The following is an 18,740-nucleotide window of genomic DNA, read 5'->3' on the forward strand; positions in this document are numbered from 1 at the left end:
TCTCCTAGGAGTGAAGTGTCTATTCCTCTACTGTAGAGCAGACCCTGCAAGATCTGGTGTGTCCAGCCCGGCCTTCCATACCCCATCTGCAGCCATCAATCTTCCTTCTTTCCATGAAATATAACCATGGTTACAGCTTCAGGACACAAATCAAGCCGGATTTTCTTTACACTTCCTGCATTACCTATTGAGAGACGCATGGAGTGCACGATGGAGGGAAATGAAAGCAGCTTCAGCTGTTCCACATAATCTGCAGAGAGGGGAGATCTCCCACCACACAGCCAGGCCTGGCAGACGTGTCAACCGCCCTGGTAATTTTATATACGATAGGTGGCAATCCTCTACATAAGCAGCGTTCATGACAGGAATGCTGTCAGTGGCAGAAAACCAGGAGAATATACTGTTTCCTGACAAATGGTGCCGAGATTTATTGAAAAACGCATTTTATGTCAGGTATCGAGACATGCAGAAATGATATTTAAAGTATGACTAAAGGCAAACCTTTTTTATAGATATATTTGTGGATGGTGTGGAGAGGGATTAGAACCCCTGGCAGGTTTTTATTGCTGGCTGTGTCCCCTGTTAGGGAGATCCACCCTCTCTATTTCTTCTGTTTACTATTATCACTGACAGTTAATGTGATAGAAAATCCCAAATTTTGGGTTGCCACTAGAACAGGGGTGGGCAACTCTGGCCCTCCAGCTGTTGGTGAACTACAAGTTTCATCATGCCTCTGCCTTTGGGAGTCATGCTTGTAACTGTCAGTTTTGCAATTCCTCATGGGACTTGTAGTTCTACAACAGCTGGAGGGCCACAGTTGCCCACCCCTGCACTAGAATATGGATATGTTTTATAGCAAAAAGTAAAGCAGAAGGTGTTAATTTGCAAAATTTCACAAAGACAGGAAACAGTCTTTTTTCATTTATTTGATAAAAACTAAAAAAACCTAGTGGTGACCAAATACCACCAAAAGAGAGCTCTATTTGTGTGAAAACGATTATTTCAATTTTGTTTGGGTACTATATTGCGCAACCATGCAATTACCAGTTAAAGTAGTGCAGTGCTAAATAGCAAAAAAAAAAAATTGAACGTGAAGGGGGTAAAACCTTCCGGAGCAGGGGCGGACTGACCATTTGGAAACTTGGGCACTGCCCAAGGGCCCGGGGTCAGTAGGGGGACCCATGAGATGCCCCTGGTACCTTTTTCATAGGCTTTTTTGAGTTTGGGCAAGGAAACAGGGGCCCCATGATCCCCTATTGCCCGGGGGGCCCCATGAGTTGTCAGTCCGCCCCTGTTCCGGAGCTGAAGTGGATATATTTCATGTGGATTCCAAGGGAAAGGGTAAACAAAGTAACAACAACGGAACAGATTTCCATTATAATTTTCATGCTAGCTGAGCAAGCATGCTACTTTCAGCCCTGGTTCACACTGATGCGGTGCGGAATTCTCAGCGTTTTCAGAGCGAATTCTGCATCACAGCAGGATCGCACCCTGTTCATGTGAACCGCTGCGGGTGTGTATGTTAAGTCAACAACACCCTGAAAGCGGTCTGCAAATGCGGTGAGATCTGCGAATGGGATCACATAGGTGTGAATATCCATGCGATCCGATTCTAGTGTGGACCCAAAAAAGGGTCCTGCATCTTTTTGGTGTGGGTGCAGTGCGAATAGAGCCATACAAAATGTATGGCTCCAATCGCACCGCATACAAATCGCATACAAATGCGGTGCGGTTCCTGTGCGAATCACATGAGATTGACCGCACCGCACTAATGTGAACCCAGGCTTAGGTATTTAAATAAAACTCCAGCCACAACGTTTTTTGGGGTAGAGTGAGGAAGGATTAGAACATCCGTCACAGGTACAGGAAGCAAAGGGAGATCTCCCTAATGAGGACAGTAAATACAAATATCTGGCAGAGGATCTCTCTCTCTGGTGAGGTCTCTCGCGTTCTTCATTGGTTGGAGTAGCATGTTGAGGTTCACTCACCAGTATCCATTCTGGGTGTGGACAACTGGTAGATGAGTTAAACTATATCAGCTGTCAGTCGGATCAAGGCAAGTGGATACTACATCTGAAGGTCTTTCACAAAATGGTCCCTTCATCCAAAGGTCTTTCACCTTCTTTGTCATCAATATTGGGGCTATTTGAGCTTTTTTCTTCTTCCTCCTTCTTCTTCCTTCTTTTCCCTGTGTTCATTACTATAATCACCCATTTCCCTTTTCCCATCGCCGCCATGGTCCTCTACTGTTTATATTTAAGTTTGCATGTGTTACACCCAGGCCTCATCCTCCAAGGCCTAGCCCAAGCCTGGTACCAAGCCTGCCTACAAACCCTGGACTCCCATGTTGTCCATTCAAACCCAAAATATTCTTCAGTATGAGGTGACACCCCCAATTTCCAAAGTGAGGAGACGTCTATTAGCCTCTGCGGACATCTGGTTTGCCAGCATGCTATAAGGTTCTTGCTGGATCTTTCAGTTTGGTAGAAAATGATTATTCTCTTTATTTCCATAAAACTGACTGCGTTTCTGAGCTCGTGAACACCATTCCATTCGCCAAAGACATTTATCTGCCCATTTGTTGCATTATATGAGATGCTGCAAACAGCAGACCGAGTAAAATGAGGTAACCAACAGCAGTCACATTTCATTCTCAGGTAGTAAAATCTGTTAAAAATTAAATCTGATTGGTTGTTGTAGAATACTGAACGTTGTTCTTTTCCTCATTACATAAGTGTTTAATAAAGGAACATTGTGTACTGATTTTGTATGTGTCATCATAGTAAAATAAATAAAACTGCTCAGTGTACATTTTGGCTTTCCCCTTATATGTATAAACCTTAGGCTGACTTATAATAGGAATGTATGAAATGAATAGACATTCCTCGAGCAGGAGGTTTTGTTCGGCTTCCTAAGGACAGAGTGTTTGTTACCTTTTATTGTGCTCAGAGGTAAAGCCTAAACAGCTCAGCTTGTGTGTCTAGATCATGTGACAATAGCTCATTAATCATGCCTTAAACCCATCCATACCGCATGGTTCATCATAACCCATCCTCCCAAATTTATCTTAGCCTTTCATCACATTGACCTTGCAGAATGGCAGCCTCCTAGGAGACAAAATGGGGATCTTGGCATTGCTGATTGTTAGCATACTGTATTTGTTTTTATGTTCCGTCATATGCTTTTGTTCTAATTCTTGCATCGGTTCTGCATGGCTGGTCAGAATCTTCTGCTCTGACCTGTACCAAATGGAGTCTCTGGGTCCTAAAATACAGCAAGCATAGGCAACAGTCAAATCCATTCACCATGATGTTGATTAGAAGAAAACAGCTATCGGAGCTGTGGACCACGACAACCAACCAAACTGTAGCTCCTAGTGTTTCATACAGTAGGTTAAAAACATCTAATACCTATTTAGCAGTTCTGAATAACATTGCCACTGTTATGGCTATGGACCATACTTTTGCCTTTCTTTCAGTATTTAAAGTGGAATTCCAGCCAAAACTCTTTTTTTTTACTGGGCAAAGTGTTGAAATTGATGCTGCACTACTCAAAAAATGTATCCTTATACCAAAAATATATTTCAGTAAACACCTCACAAGGCACTGAACAAATAAGTATTAATATTGACAGATAAAATATTCACATAAGCATAATGAACCTGCAGTGATATAAATGAATAAAATAATGAAAAATCCCAAAAATAAATAAAAATATAAACATAAAATCCTGGCTGCCAATAAAATGTGCAAAAAGTGACTAAGCAATAAAAATATCCAGAGTGTTGCAAAAATAAATAAATAAACCAGCAAAATAGCCTGTGAAATTATCAAAATGACTGAAAATACACTTGCCCTCCAGAGGATTTACACCCCTTCCTGACCAGATCATTTTTGCATTACAGTGCTGCGTTACTTAAACTGACATCCAAATTAAATTTACGCCATTTTTTTCCCACAAATTCAGCTTTCTTTTGGTAGTATTTGATGGCCTGTGCGTTTTTTATTTTTTGCGATATAAAAAAAAAGACCCACAATTGTGAGAAAAAAACAATTTTTTTGACTTTTTGCTATTAAACATGTCTAGAAAAAAATGTAAAAAATCAAAATGTGGCAATCAGCAACTTATAGCGGGACTGCGGGATTGCGGCGGGCATTCTGACACGGGGGGGAACTGACTTGGTGTCACTAACATCCCCAGTGACACCAATACCAACCAGTGATCAGTGCTAATAAAAAGCACTGACACTGTACTAATGGCACTGAACAGAAAGGGGTTAACATCTGGGGCAATCAAAGGGTTAACTGTGTGCTGTTTTACTAGGGGTGTGTGTTACTGCTTCACTGCAAGCACACTGCTTTGCATGGCTGTGTGCATAAGCTTACAGGAAGGAGAACTGTTTTGTTTACAAACAGTTCTCCCCCCCATCAGAGATGCTCGGCAATCACCGGGCACCGACGAGTAATCACCGGCCAATGGGAGATGGATGTATCAAGATGGCGGCTGGTGTCCGAAACCGGAAATGACATCACCATGCGTCCGTCCGAAATCACGTGACTTCCTCAGGGATAGTGCTGCAACTCATACACAGAGGGTGGTTACTGGCAGTGCAGGAGGATTTATTTTAAATTTTGTGGAGATATTGCAACCTCTTGTGAAAATAGTGAGGTCTGAGAAACCTCAAACTCACTTTCCCCAGAATTTTCCAGCCAGTAACAAAAAGCTTTGCATGTAAATTTCATGTTTGTGCTAGGCAGCCATGCAAAGTGACACATTTCACAAAAATATTCCAACTTACAACACAGTTGGCAGGAAACAATCCAAGGAAGAAGCAAAGCAGAGATGTCAACCACAATGATCAATCTCCACTATGGCTCTGTCATAAATACTCTAAAAGAACAATCTGAGAAATACATAACTGTAAGTCTGGTTTTATTTGACCTAAAAGTGACTTTTCATACATCTCCATTCTCAACTTTACTCATATTCCACAAATCCACAGTGACAGAGTAACAGTCATGAAAAGTGGTTACACTAATGTCTAAAAAGATACATCCTCTAGAGCAGGGGTAGGCAACCTTTGAGAGGTGGAGATCTAAAGATCACCTGGGTTTAGCGCCATTAAAGAAAAAAAGAAATTAACTAGCAAGGCCTAACTAAATAGTAAGGAAAATTTAGAAAAATATAATAAAACAAATGTCAATGTAAAAATACAAACTTAGTCTACCTTAAAAATGGACAGTGTCAGCCAGTAGGGCAATGGATGGTGTCAGTCAGCAGGGCAGTTGACGGTGTCAGTGGGGCAGAGGTTGGTGTCAATCAGTAGAGCAGTGAATGGTGTCAGTAGAGCAGTGGACAGCGTCAGTCAGTAGGGCAGAGGTTGGTGTCAGTAGGGCAGTGGATGGTGTCAGTAGGTTTTATTTTTACAATTTTATTATATATTATTTTTCACATTTTTTAGGAGCCTAGTTGAAAGGGGAGCACTTGGAGGAGGGGCTGGGCAGCAGAAAAAAGGAGGAACAAGGATGGGAGGGGCAGCGAGGGAAACATTTACTAGAACCAATCCCCTGGATTTTCCTTCATCAGCTGTACGCTGGTGGGAGGGCAAGGAGGAGATGCTTTTCTGCTCTACCCCCCCCCATCCCTTCCCTACTTCGGAGCCCTAAGGCAACTGCATAAGCAGCTGTATGCTGGGTTCCAATATAAGGCTGCTTAGGCAGCTGCCTTAAGGCACTGGGGTGGGGGGGGGGGGACAGAAAAAGCTCAATCCCCAGCCGCTTGCTGGGAATTCAGATTTTTTAAATATCTGTCCAAGGGAAGGAAGGGACACTGCTGACGGGGGGTAGGGGAGGCTGCAGGTCACTGCTATAGGGAAAGAGGTGACCCTACCCATAGTAGTGTCCTCTGCCCCCCCCCTTTCCCCCCATAGCAGTGACCTCTGGCTCCCCCCCCCCCCCCCCAGCAATGTCTCCTGCCTCCTCCCTTCCCTTCAATAGCAGTGTCCCAAGCAATATCCTATCTCTGTACAAAAGAGTGCGGAAGGCAGCACAGTTCTGGACTGACAGTGTCTTCCCCCTTCCCCCAGCCTCCTTTGCTGCTACTGCCATCCTCATTGCACAGCGGGGGTCGGCCAAATTAATTTTTCATGTTAACAAGCTGGTGATTGGTTTCTAGGACCGACCTAGCAACCAAAAACCTGCAGGTTAATATGAAAAGTTAATTTGGCCAGCTCCTCCTCCTGCCCTCCATCCTGAGCTGTGCTGCCTTCCACTCTCCGTTGGGCACTGAGGATGACAGCAGTGGAGGAGGCTGGAGGAAAGGGGGAGGACCTGTTTGCAGTCTACCTGTCACCTGCCCACAGTCGACAGGTAGACCACGATCGACGGATTAGTGAGCCCCGCTCTAGAGCATAATAATACACTTCAGAGTACATCACACCCCTCAGAATACAGTATATGAACAAATAATATCCCTCTATAGTGTGTGCTTGTCTCAGTTAAGAGCACAAAGTGTCATTTTGTGTGCTGCTACATTCCTCTGCTATCTGCATGAGTTACTTCTGACAAGTTTTCCTGACACCAAAATAAAAATGGTGACAGGGAGCCACTGATCGACAGCCTTGGCTCTGTTTCTGTGTGGTGTGTGAAAGGGAGGGGGTGTCCCTACCCTCCAATCAATTTTAGCACTCACCCCACCCGCCCCCTACTTTTCATAGCTGAGAGATTCTGTGTAAATTTTGCACTTTGAATGGATGTAGGTTTCATCTCTGCATATCACCTGAGGCCAGTCATTTCACTGGGACTGGGTATATGTGAGGGTTTACAACCACTTTAAGGCCATTGACTTTTGCAAACATCAGATTGGATTTAGGTGTCTGTTTATGAACCAGCGGTAATAGATCGCTGCTCAGTTCTCCGGCATTCTCGGAGAACACAGTTCTCCTGTGAATGCAGTTTATGAAGCAGTTCTCCGAACGAAGGGAGAATGATCTCCAAACGCTGGAGAACGGTCTACAAACTCTGGAAAACGGCTGATTTTACTATAATCTCGCGAGATTACAGTAAAAGGTCAGTTTACTAAGCAGAGGTAAATTATCTCTGCTTAGTTTTCGGTCCCTCCGATTCTCCAGCTCTGGGCTGGAGAATCTGGAGGGAGAACACAGATCTCCAGTGAAGGGCTGAGCATATTCTCCTGAGTGTTATAAACTGTGAATGACCAGAGAATAGCTGTGATCCTCTGAATCTCAGCTATTCTGTGTGTCATAAACGGACACCTTACTTTGCAAGGGAATTACATTTCTTTAAAGTAAGTTAGTGTTGCACTGATACTGGTATTGGTATCAGTGCCGATACTAAGAATTTGCATGAGTACTTGTACTCGTGCAAATGCTCTGATACTAAAACCGATACCTGCCTGCACTTTTTTTTCGTACGGTGAGATTGGAGCCCATACAAAATGAATGGACTCAAATAGAACTGCAAAGAATCTCATGTGATTTGAACAGAAATGCGGTGCAATTGCTGTCCGAATCACATGCAGTTCCCCATACTGCATCAGTGTGAACCTAGGAGCAGAGAAGGCTGGTGTGTGTGTGTCCGGCTCCTTCCCGTCTTAGACTGACCGCTGCTGGGCTCTCTGAGGTGGGAGTGCTGGGGAAGTTCCATGGGTGGTCTGTAGAGGTTCCAGTGGGGGTGTGAGCTGGCTGCTGAGGACAGTGTATGTGGGTCCTCAGGTTGGTAAATGACATACCTAGGACATGACTTTACTGCATGTCAGGGAGGAGGGGAGTGGGTTGACTATTACACCCAGCAGGTCACCTGTATGTACACCCCAGGCACCAGCTCTTCCACCTCCCTCCTCTCTGCTGAGACCTGGCACTCCACATGGAGCATGGCTTCCTTCCCTCTAGGGTGAGCAGAGCCTAGCCCATCCTCTCCACATCATTATTAACCCCTTACGGCACTTTCTATGCATCATTAACCCTTATTGTACCTCCCCATCTCCATATGCATCCTTAACTCTTTACTGCGCCTCCCCATCTCCATATACTTCAGTAACCCCTTACTTCACACATTCACCCCTAATCACCTTACAATGACCCCTTGTTTCACACCCCCCCCCCCCCCAATTACCATGCATTGACCCCTTACTCTATGCATCATCAACCTGTTATTGTACCTCCACATCTCCATATGCATCATTAACCCCTTACTGCATCCCACCCTCCAAACTCCATGTGACATTAACCTATTCCTGCAGCGCTCCTCTGATCTCCATAGTCAGTGCTGGGGAATCAGATGGAGGAAATGAATCAGATTTGATGGTGTCTGGTGAATTTATGCAGATTATATACAGGAAGGCACACAGATGACTCCAAGCTAGCAATATGAATTGCATGTTAGATAGCATTGCTAGGCTCAGCCTAGATTCACACTGGTGTGGTGCGGAGACCCATATGTGATTCAAATGGGAATTGCACCACATTCCGGTTCAAATCACATGCGATTATTTGCAGTGCAATCTGAGCCCACTCATTTTGTATGGGCTCAAATGGCACCGTACCACACGAAAAAGGCGCAGGCGTCTATTTTTTGCCACACTGGAATCTGCTCGCATAGGTGTTTACACCCATGCAATCCAATTCTGGCAATGCACTGCACTTTGTGAACTGTTTTGCGGTGCCATTTATTTAAAATGGACACCCACAGCAGATCGCATGAACACGGTGCGATTTCAATGCAGTGTGGGAAATATACAGGATTCGCTGTGTTTCCCGCAGTACATATATGTGAAATGAGGCTGCCTTAAGTAATAATTTTCATTAGTCTAAAAACACTGTCACATGACATAAAAAATAGGTATCGGTAATTGGTATCGGTGAGTACTTGAGAAAAAGTATTGGTACCCGTACTCGGTCTAAAAAAATTGGTATCAGTGCACCCTAATGTTAGTATTTTTGGACCACTTTTTTATGTTGATTAAAACAATGATTGAATATAATTAAGCAGAATCTCTGAATTCTTTAAATAGAAATTAAAGCAGAATTTACCTACCAAAAAGCAGTTTGTTCTATTTAAACCCTTGCAACCCCCACCCCGAATTCCCATCATATATGCCATTTGTTTCTGTGTTTTGTTTTTTTTCTCTGGCCCCTCCCTAGATTAATTCTTGAAAAATGGGAGCATTTTGTCTCTTTTGCATATTTGTTTTGCAATGTAAACCTCAATGGATAATTTAGAAAGAAATTAGGAGGCATTAGCTAGGCATGACCTGATTTTTTTTTCTTATAACTTCTTTATTTGATAGTTGAGCAGAGAAACAAATAACCGTATTGTTAACATACTTCTCCATATAGACAATGCTCATGTTCAGAGCATACAAAATGACCCTATTTTGTTCAAATGTATCAGTGATTTTCTTGCAATGTGGAACTTATGTCTCACCAAATGTTTGTGGGTTCCTCGAGTTGTTCTAGTCTTCTCCCACACTCTAAAAAAAACATGCTGGTAAGTTTATTGGTTGCATTATCCTAATGAGCTGCAACATATTATAAAATATAAAACCGCAGGGATTAATCAAGGTTTCTTTTTCCCTTCATTCAACCAATATATGACAGCTTCTAAATGACATTTAAAAGTTTAAGTAGGTTCAGTGTGGATGCAGTTTGGATATTAATGTGTATTTTGTTCCTTTACTGTCATTGTTGATATGAGATCTCTCATCAATGGCCACTTGAGACATCCAGTGATCACAAGATAATGGTGTCTACAGACATTTAATGACAGCTTGCTCTGCTGCCATTGAATGATGCTCCTAATGAAAGATAATTGCACAAGCATACATGTTAACATCAGGTAAGTATGCATGCTTGGGCCTATGAAGAGAGGAAAAGTACTTAAGCCCCATATGCAAGTTGAGAATATCGGATGAATAATCATCTTTTTTTTTTGCATGCTAGTCTCATATCAAAAGTGAAGGGGTTATTTAAGTTACAAAATTTCTTGTATGACAGAATACAAATCCAGAAGTGATGTAATGTATTGTAATGTATTTGTAGTGTATTTTTGGATGAAATCTGTACTGGTTAAAGGAAAACTGTACGTTCTGGTATCATACGCCAAAGATTTTTCGTGCTTGTCCCTTCGAGTAATTTCAGATGATTGCTGTGTACTAGCATTCAGATTATTGTATGATTGCTTTGAAAGCGGCATTTTTCGTATGATTTTCTGATGGCGTGTATGGGGCTTTCGAGGTATCAGCCCCCACCACCATTTCATCATCTCTCTGGGTTAAACAATAGAGATTGGACAAATGACCCATTCTGACCACTAAACATTCCCCTCAATCTAAATGGAAGCATTTCCCATTGTGACCATAAATGTCCTACTCTGATGTTTGTACCTTAAGGGATGTCATAAATGTTAAAAAATGTGTCAGACTGACGCCTCTGTTATGGTAATTGGACCATATTGGGCTTACTGACAACTGATAAGAAGTGTTTTAAGGATCAGAAGCACATTATGCAGATATATAAGACTAGGTTTACTAAAGGATGAACATAAGCTGACATAAAGCATTATGGCATGTGCACACTGCAAACTCACATGAGTGCACAGATGTACGTGCACGTGGTTAATGTGGTCCCTAAACTATCTAGCATATCCTGCACTGATGTATAATCTATACAGGCCTCATTTGAGAGACAATCACTGTGGGTACTAATAGGTTGTGATGGAGGATTAGCAGATTATCACCAATTTTGTTTAGTAAGAGATTGTGTTATGGTGCTCCCTAGCAGGTGACATTTGCTCACCTAAGGTGCAGAATCTAAGTACCAGTTGGTCTTCACCAGAGTTCCTGGTGGTGGAGATGGCCTGGGAACTCTAGTGGTCCCTGGTTTTATTTGCTGCAAACTGGCAGCAGGTCCACCTACCAAGGGGTTGCTGAAACGGAAATGCTACAGTGCGGAGACTGTTCATAAATCAGTATAAAATTGTATTCAGGTCCAGCCAGAGGCTGCGTCAGGCAGCAGGCAAGAGAGTGATCACATCCGGAGGCTGGGGCAGGCAGCAGGTGAGAGATGTCAGATCGAAAAGGGAGGTTCAGGCAGGAGTCCAGGCAGATGGCAGGCAAAAAAGTGGTCCGATAAATCTGGGTTGGCAACAAAAGGCATTTCACAGGTATGCATTTTAGCTCATAAGAACATTTATCAGTGGTGTAGGACCAACTGACCAAGGTGGTTACCACCAGGGGCGGACTGACAACTCATGGGGCCCCCAGGCAATAGGGGATCATGGGGCCCCTGTGTCCTTGCCCAAACTCAAAAAAGCCTATGAAAAAGGTACCAGGGGCATCTCATGAGGCCCCCTACTGACCCCGGGCCCTCGGGCAGTGCCCGAGTTTCCAAATGGTCAGTCCGCCCCTGGTTACCACATGCTTCCATGGAGCATGACCTACAAAAATTCATAACCACTAATTAGTAGGTGAGTCAGTGGACAATAATCACTAATTTTCCTTTGCCTATGTATGTTGACTGATGTACTTTAGCACTTTAGCTCTCAGGTAGTTGGAGATAAGATACAGCACCAGCCACTTCAAACACTGGTGCTTAAATGTCCATCTGATAAGAGGAAAAGCCCACCATCATTATTGATTACTCTGGAATCCCTGGAGGTAGCAGAAATCCCAAGAATCTTGTAAGACCCAGCAAGGATCCTATGAGGAATCCTGCAAGACCTGGCAGAGATCCTGTGAATCCTGGAAGACCCAACAATGTACGGTAACAGATTGTCCTGTTCATAACCAGGCAAAGGCTGCATGATACAACTCTTAACATTTTAACCTTGTCTATATTTATTACCTGCACAGTCCAAAGCAAAAAGATTTGTACAGCAAGTTATGAAGGAACATATAACAGTTCAGTAAAAGACATTCCTACTTTTGGCAGCCATATTTCCTGAAGAAGGGACGTTAGCTCTTCCAAAGTTTGCATTGTAAGATTATTTTATTTAGCAATCAAAATGTATCCCTACCTTTCTCTTTTTGCACTTTTATAGATACAGAGTAATGCTCTGCAGGAATCTACAGTAATTAATGTTACAGTGCGCTGAGCTACTTACTTCTTACACAAAGTACTAGCTACACAGTATTTTAAACAAACCTCATTACCTCTCACCTTAACTGAGAATGATGATACTAGTGCAGCCTAAATATTAATGAGAATGTAATTGTTTCATATCTAGAGTTCGCTTACTGGTTGCACCAAAAGTTAAAATCCACTTATTTCTATTTATTACAAATATCCCATGTGTTGTTACCATTTAAAGGGAACAGTAAAGGTTTGGGGCCAATTTGTTTTAATTGTTTTTCAGTTTATACATTTTAAACTGCTGTTTTTTTTTTATTGCTTTTTGCTTTTTACATATTTGTGCTATTTATATGCAATTTTTATTCAGTAACATGTATTAAACAACGAATAATTCCAAGAGCACTATGGGTTAGCTAAAAAGTCAGCACAGCAGTAGCAGCCTGCCGCAAAGCTCTGTTTGTCAGGATGAAACTTCAGACTGAGCTGGTCAATGAAGGATGAGTTACTGCTGCTATTATTATTATTATTATTATACAGTATTTATAAAGCGCCAATAGTTCGCTAAGCGCTGTACATTACAAAGGGGGACAGAACATGTGACAGAACAATACCAATACAATGCAAAACATGAGGGGATCGAGGGCCCTGCTCCTTGGAGCTTTCAATCTAGGAGACTAATTAGTAATTAGTTTTGGAATGTAAATTGCAGCTATTGAAGTCTGTCAGCCTGTCAAGTCTGTCTCATTATCCTGCATACATAGTTCCACCTGCTGGCTCAAAAACAGAATGCAAAATGTTATCTAGCATTATTTAATATTTACCTACAACACATTTTTTAAAAAGCATGATTTTAATTCTGGTCATAACAAATAAAACATAACAGTTATTTAAAAAAAAAACTGTGTATGTACTTTTAAATGCACCCATATCTTAATTTCACACAGGAGATGATTAAAGGGATACAACTTTCACCTACAAGATATTGGGCACTTTTTTCCCAGTATCCAATTCTTTCCTGGCATTTGAGGGAAACGTCAAAAGTTAATAGATTAGAGTCAGCATAATGCAAAGCCAAGCAAAAGCAACTTTAATCCCCAGTATGAGTGGTGGGCACATGGTACATTTTCAGAAAGATCACACATATTGCTATGTGTGTACCTGTTAGGGTTTTTACTCTCTCTGATTGTCCTAATCACCAATGTCACTAGAAATTAAGGTGAGAATAAATGTAATATTTTGTGTTGCCACCTAAAAACAAATATAGGGGAATATCTTCCAATGGGGACCGTTGTTCCCACGACAACTGTCTAGAAAGGAATTCCCTTCCAAAATCCTATTTTAAAATGGGCAGCACAGTGGCGAAATGGTTAGCAGAACTGCCTGGTAGAACTAGGGTCGTTGGTTTGAATCCCAACCATGGAACCACCTGCCTGGAGTTTGCATGTTCTTCCTGTGCCTGTGTGGGTTTCCTCAGGGTACAATGGTTTCCGCCCACACTCCAAAGACATGCTGGTAGGGTAATTGGATCCTGTCTAATTGGCCCTAGTATGTGTATGTATGAATGGGAGTTAGGGACCTGAGATTGTATGTCCCTTGAGCGTTAGGGACTGATGTGAATATACAATATATATGTAAAGTGCTGCATAAATTGATGGCACTATATACGTACCTATAATAAAAAAAAAATGTTTTAGATATACTGTAAATATGGTGATTACTATTGGGGTGCTGTAGACAGCCATCTAACAGACTGTCCCAAATCATCCACTGCTTATTGGGTTCACTGAATGCTATGTTCCACTGTGTGCACATGCACTTGTTGCTTTTGCCAAGCACATGTCTCTATAGGACATGATCCTACTTAGATCCTTTAAGACTGCACTATGCAAAACTGAGAAATACAGCCTGATGTAAGCAAAGCTCAGACAGCCTCTTAAGTGGCTGTCTACACCTGTCCTTGTGGCTGTCTATGCCCATCCTAACTAATTTCTGCAGCTGCGCCCCTGCCTGGATATTAGGAAAACATGCGCTGCTAGAAAGTCCCTGAGGACCTGAGCTGACTACACTTCTATGGAATGCTATTGTTGACTAGCATCACTACCATTGGACAAGTATTTTGAAGCATAACTCCAGGTTTTGTGTTACTTTAAATAGTCCGTTATTTAAAGTAACGTAAAACCCGGAATGAGGCTTTGAAGGAATGTTGTCCCTTTTGGTGTTATAATTACTACTGTAATTAATTTATTCATTTTGCATTTACTTAACATTTGCCCAGTTAAAATTTGTTTAGCAAAAGTGAATTTTCCATATGTCTAAATAGTTTGCAGAACAACCGATTGTTATCTTGGAGAATGGTTTATTGTGATCAGCAGAACAATACCAGGTATGGCATTTTGGTATCATTTTTGGTGACTCTGTCAAGGGAGAGGTATTTGGGCTGCCATTGCTGGTCTTCTTTTGAAAATGCTAGTTGCACCACATTTTCTGATTTAAGAACATTTAGGTCTCAGATTTGCCATAAGCTTGCTGTAAATGTGTGTCAGAAAAGTGTCAGAAATTCTTATATCTATACTTGTCCTGGACTGGTGACTCAAATAGCACTGAAGCCAAAGCATTATCTTGACAATCAGGGAACTAGCATTAACAAAAGGAGAGTTTAACCATGGCAAACTCCATTATTGTTCCATGACATATTACCCTTAACAAGGCATTTTGTTTCTTTATGATATTGATCTTCCTCTGAGTTTAACTAGGCTTGTGTCTTAAGCTTGAATTTCATTTCCGTTAGCAACGGCAAGTGATGATCACGTTCTCAAATTTCAATTTCAGAGTCTGTATATTACTATTATTACTGTATTATTACTATTATTATATTCACTGTCATTATTCCTATTAATTGCTATCATGGTTAATAATAAATATTTAATTAAAAAAGTTCCTCATAGTTTGTGGGATATCAAGTATTATATACCGTATTTAGCTTTCACTATAGAAAACCTGGGTGGATTTATGAGCCCATAGCAAATAAAATGTTCCTTCCATAGCATCCAGTCAACTTTTTCTTTTTCTATATTGCCCTAAAAAAATGACAGCTGGGATATAATTGGTTTCCATGGGCAACACAGACACTTTACTGCAGTTTTATTCACTCAGCCCCACTGTCATTGAATATATAAATGAATGGATGAGACTTGCAAATCCCATACTGCCCAGATTAACCAGAGTGTCTCCAGCTGCTAGAGAAGGACATTTTCATGCATTCTTTCCCGACGTGTCCTTCACAGCCCAAATCAGTGTCAGTATGGCCTGTATCTAATGTAAATAGAAATGTATGCTCTGCTAGATACCAGCAGCTGTGTTTTTCATAGTCTTGTACTGTCACAACAAGAAACCATGAAGGCCAAGAAAACGCATTCATAGATATCAACTGGGGGACTTTGTGGATTATGAACACTACCAGACTATCTAGAGTTTAACAAGACAAATGCAAGCCAATAACCAAGTGGTTTATGTCATTCAAAACTTTATTTGTCAGTTATGATCCATATATAAAGGGGGTTAAGACCCCCAACCTGATCACTAAACTATATTGTATGTAAAGAAATTTTTTTATTGCATAGAATGTGTTAGGATTCAAACCCAAGCTTTACACTGGTCAAAAGTAAAAAAAATATAAGCTGCTCTCCAAAGGTTAGCTCCTCTTTCTGTGTTTAATTTGTCACAAAAAGACTGCATTCATTCATGTCTTCACCCAAAACCAACCTTTCTTGACGTGTCTCATCACTGCTGGCTTGCTCACAAGGATAGGGGACGTTACACTCGTCAGTGATTGTTTTAGACTTTTTCTCCCAGTGTATGGATCATCACCACATTTTTAGACTGAGTAATACCTTCTGAGGCCTTGATGGAAGATTCAATTGGTGGAGGTCTGCATTAACATGTATTGTATGCATGCGACCAAGTCTACCCAACTACTAGCCAACCCCACAGAAGCCAAACAAGCTGTATATTGGGCAAATTCACACCAAGAAAGGTTTATTTTAAGTAGTCAAATCTGCCTATGCATGGGTAGCTGTAATATCACAGTTTTGATGTTTTCTTTTTTTAATTAGTACCACTGTAGAGAAAAACTGCTATGCATTGGGCGCTATCAACACTAATGTACAGAGTTTATTTACTAAAGTGCTCTAAGATCTCAGTCAATAAGGTGACCCTGCATTCGAGTTAATCAGGCATTATCAACAATTCTTTTTTTTTTTTTTAATTTCCCTTCACATGATTGGGTTTTCACACAGCTTTGCCATGTTCACTGAGCTAAGTAAACATTTTCTACTCCTTTAGTAAATCAAGCGCACTAACTATTGAAGATGTCTGCCGCCTGATTACATTTACATTACATCAAACTGCACAGTGTGGTTGATTTACTAAAGGAGTAGAGGCTGTTCACTTAGCAAAGTAAATGCCCACTTGACTAAGTAAATACAGTCAAGCTGTGTTAATTTCCATCATCTGGTAGCAAATACCTTGTTTTTTTCTATCCCTTGGCTTGCACACAATTGGGTTTTCAAAGTGAACAGAGCTGTATCTTATTTACATTTACTTTGTACATTACTCTTCTTCTAAAAAAAAACGCCAATGCATCTGAAGAACTGGCAGACTCCTAGGGGTTTATTTACTAAAGCTGGAGAGTCCAAAATCAGACTCCCTTCTGCATAGAAACCAATCAGCTTCCAGGTTTCATTGCCAAAGCTTCATTGAACAAGCTGAGGTTCAGAAGCTGATTGGTTTCTATGCAGAAGGGAGTCTGATTTTGGACTCTCCAGCTTTAGTAAATAAACCCCCTATTGTCAGTTTAATTCTAAAGCATGTCAGCTTGGTCTCTTCTAGCAATAGATTACATTTTTTATGCTCAGGCCTGTTAAGGTATTGGGGTTGATTTGCTAAAGGGTGGACACTGTTAGTGATGAGATTTGGCTGTGTTTGTTTTATTTGCTTTGTATATGATTCTGTATTTAAAGCAAAGACAAAAAAACAAACAGGATTTTTATTTGCACATGATTGAATGAAAATGGGCCTGTTCACACTCACTGCGTGCAAAAATGCTCCATTTTAGAATGCAGGCTAGTGCCTACTGTGACTTGAGGTAAAGGGAGGTGCAGTGCACTGTTTCAGTGTATCACTTTTTTTTAACTTTCTTGGAGTATATCAAATTGACACTTCATCTATGTCTTCGCAGGGCAGTGCAGTGTGATTTGTTGCAGTGTGGTGACATGTGGTGCCACCTTCAGAAAAATGCAGTATGAACACAGCTTCACCTCATTCCCTTAGCTATCAGGATATTCACTTTGCAAGTGAACATACATTTTACAAAGTTAAAGTGCTTTATTCAGTTATAAATACAACCCCGATGTGATTGGTTTAAGTGGCTCTAAAGGCAGTTTGTGCAAAGTTTTATGCTTTTGTATTTCTCATGACGTTGTTTACTATTATTTTATTTATTACAGGTATTTATATAGCTCTGACAATTTGCACAGCGCTTTACATATTATGTACATTCACATCATCCTTGCCCTCAAAGAGCATACAAACTAAGATCCCTAACTCACATTTATGCATACACATCTTGGGGCCAATTTAGACAGGAGTCAATTAACCTTCCAATATGTCTTCAGAGTGTGGGAGGAAATCGGAGTACCTGGAGGAAATCCATGCAAGCAGAGGAGGAACATGCAAGTGGATAACCTAGTACTGCTCAATCACCCAACAAGGCAAAACCTATCTTCTATTAAAGCAAATCCCCAAAATATTCTTATATTATTTGTTTGTCTCAGTAAATCTGTAGAGCAATGTGGAAGAGGTTGAGAAGAGATTGCTTTATTAATATTACTACTAATAATATTATTAAAAACACGTCATATTAATAACATTGGTAAAATAGAGAAAATAACCCTTTTTATGTGAATTATTAAAAATCAAATGACATTGGCAACAAAAATGCTGGCATTAGTGTATACAGGGGATAAACTGAAATAAACAAGGACAATTTTTACTTTGTTTAAAAAGATAAAGGGGAGTACAACATAACTAAACTGAGAAATATATATGTATGTGTGCAATTTTGTGTGTATGTACATATATACAGTCTATAGATAGATAGATAGATAGATAGATAGATAGATAGATAGATAGATAGATAGGGAAATAAATATCTGACTACATAATTAGGAGACATAACTACCTGAGCCTTACAACTATTCTATAGTACAGTTTTTGTTGCAAATTGACCCTTAAAAAAAATAAAATAAAATAAAATAAAAAGTTTGTCCAGGTATTGCAGCTAGTGACATTTGTACAAGGGCAGACAATACACACACACCAAAGGGTAGGTCTAAACTGTGATGATTTCAATACAATTCCACATTATCTGTATTTACCTGTCCAGGTTGAAATTATTATTATTAAATTCCTGAACATCCTGACAGCTTTTCATTTGCAGTTCCTCGCTCTTAGCTTTATTGAGAAACAAAAAGAAAAAAAAAATAAGAAAAAAATATTAAAGTTTAATTATTTTTGTGCTGCCTCTGCACAAATTAAATCAGGAAAGAAAATGTTCTTCCTCCAAATTCACAGGCAGGGTAGAAGTTTTGCTACT

At 40.7% G+C, this 18,740-nt stretch overlaps 1 long non-coding RNA gene across 3 annotated transcripts in view; it reads right to left on the reverse strand.

Annotated features, from left to right (window-relative positions):
- LOC149457811 (uncharacterized) overlaps positions 1-18,740 on the reverse strand; it is a 90,306-nt gene that overhangs the window by 33,771 nt on the left and 37,795 nt on the right. The window contains exon 4 of one of the 3 annotated variants that reach the window (XR_016313580.1): positions 18,523-18,598. The exons of the other annotated variants lie outside the window; for them this stretch is intronic. This is a non-coding gene — a long non-coding RNA (uncharacterized LOC149457811). The remainder of the gene's footprint in view (positions 1-18,522; positions 18,599-18,740) is intronic. 3 annotated transcript variants of the gene reach the window in all.

The sequence above is a fragment of the Staurois parvus genome, unplaced genomic scaffold, assembly GCF_062004578.1.
Source record: "Staurois parvus isolate SC_StPar_1 unplaced genomic scaffold, SC_StPar_1.0 ptg000303l, whole genome shotgun sequence".
Classification (NCBI taxonomy): Eukaryota; Metazoa; Chordata; class Amphibia; order Anura; family Ranidae; genus Staurois; species Staurois parvus.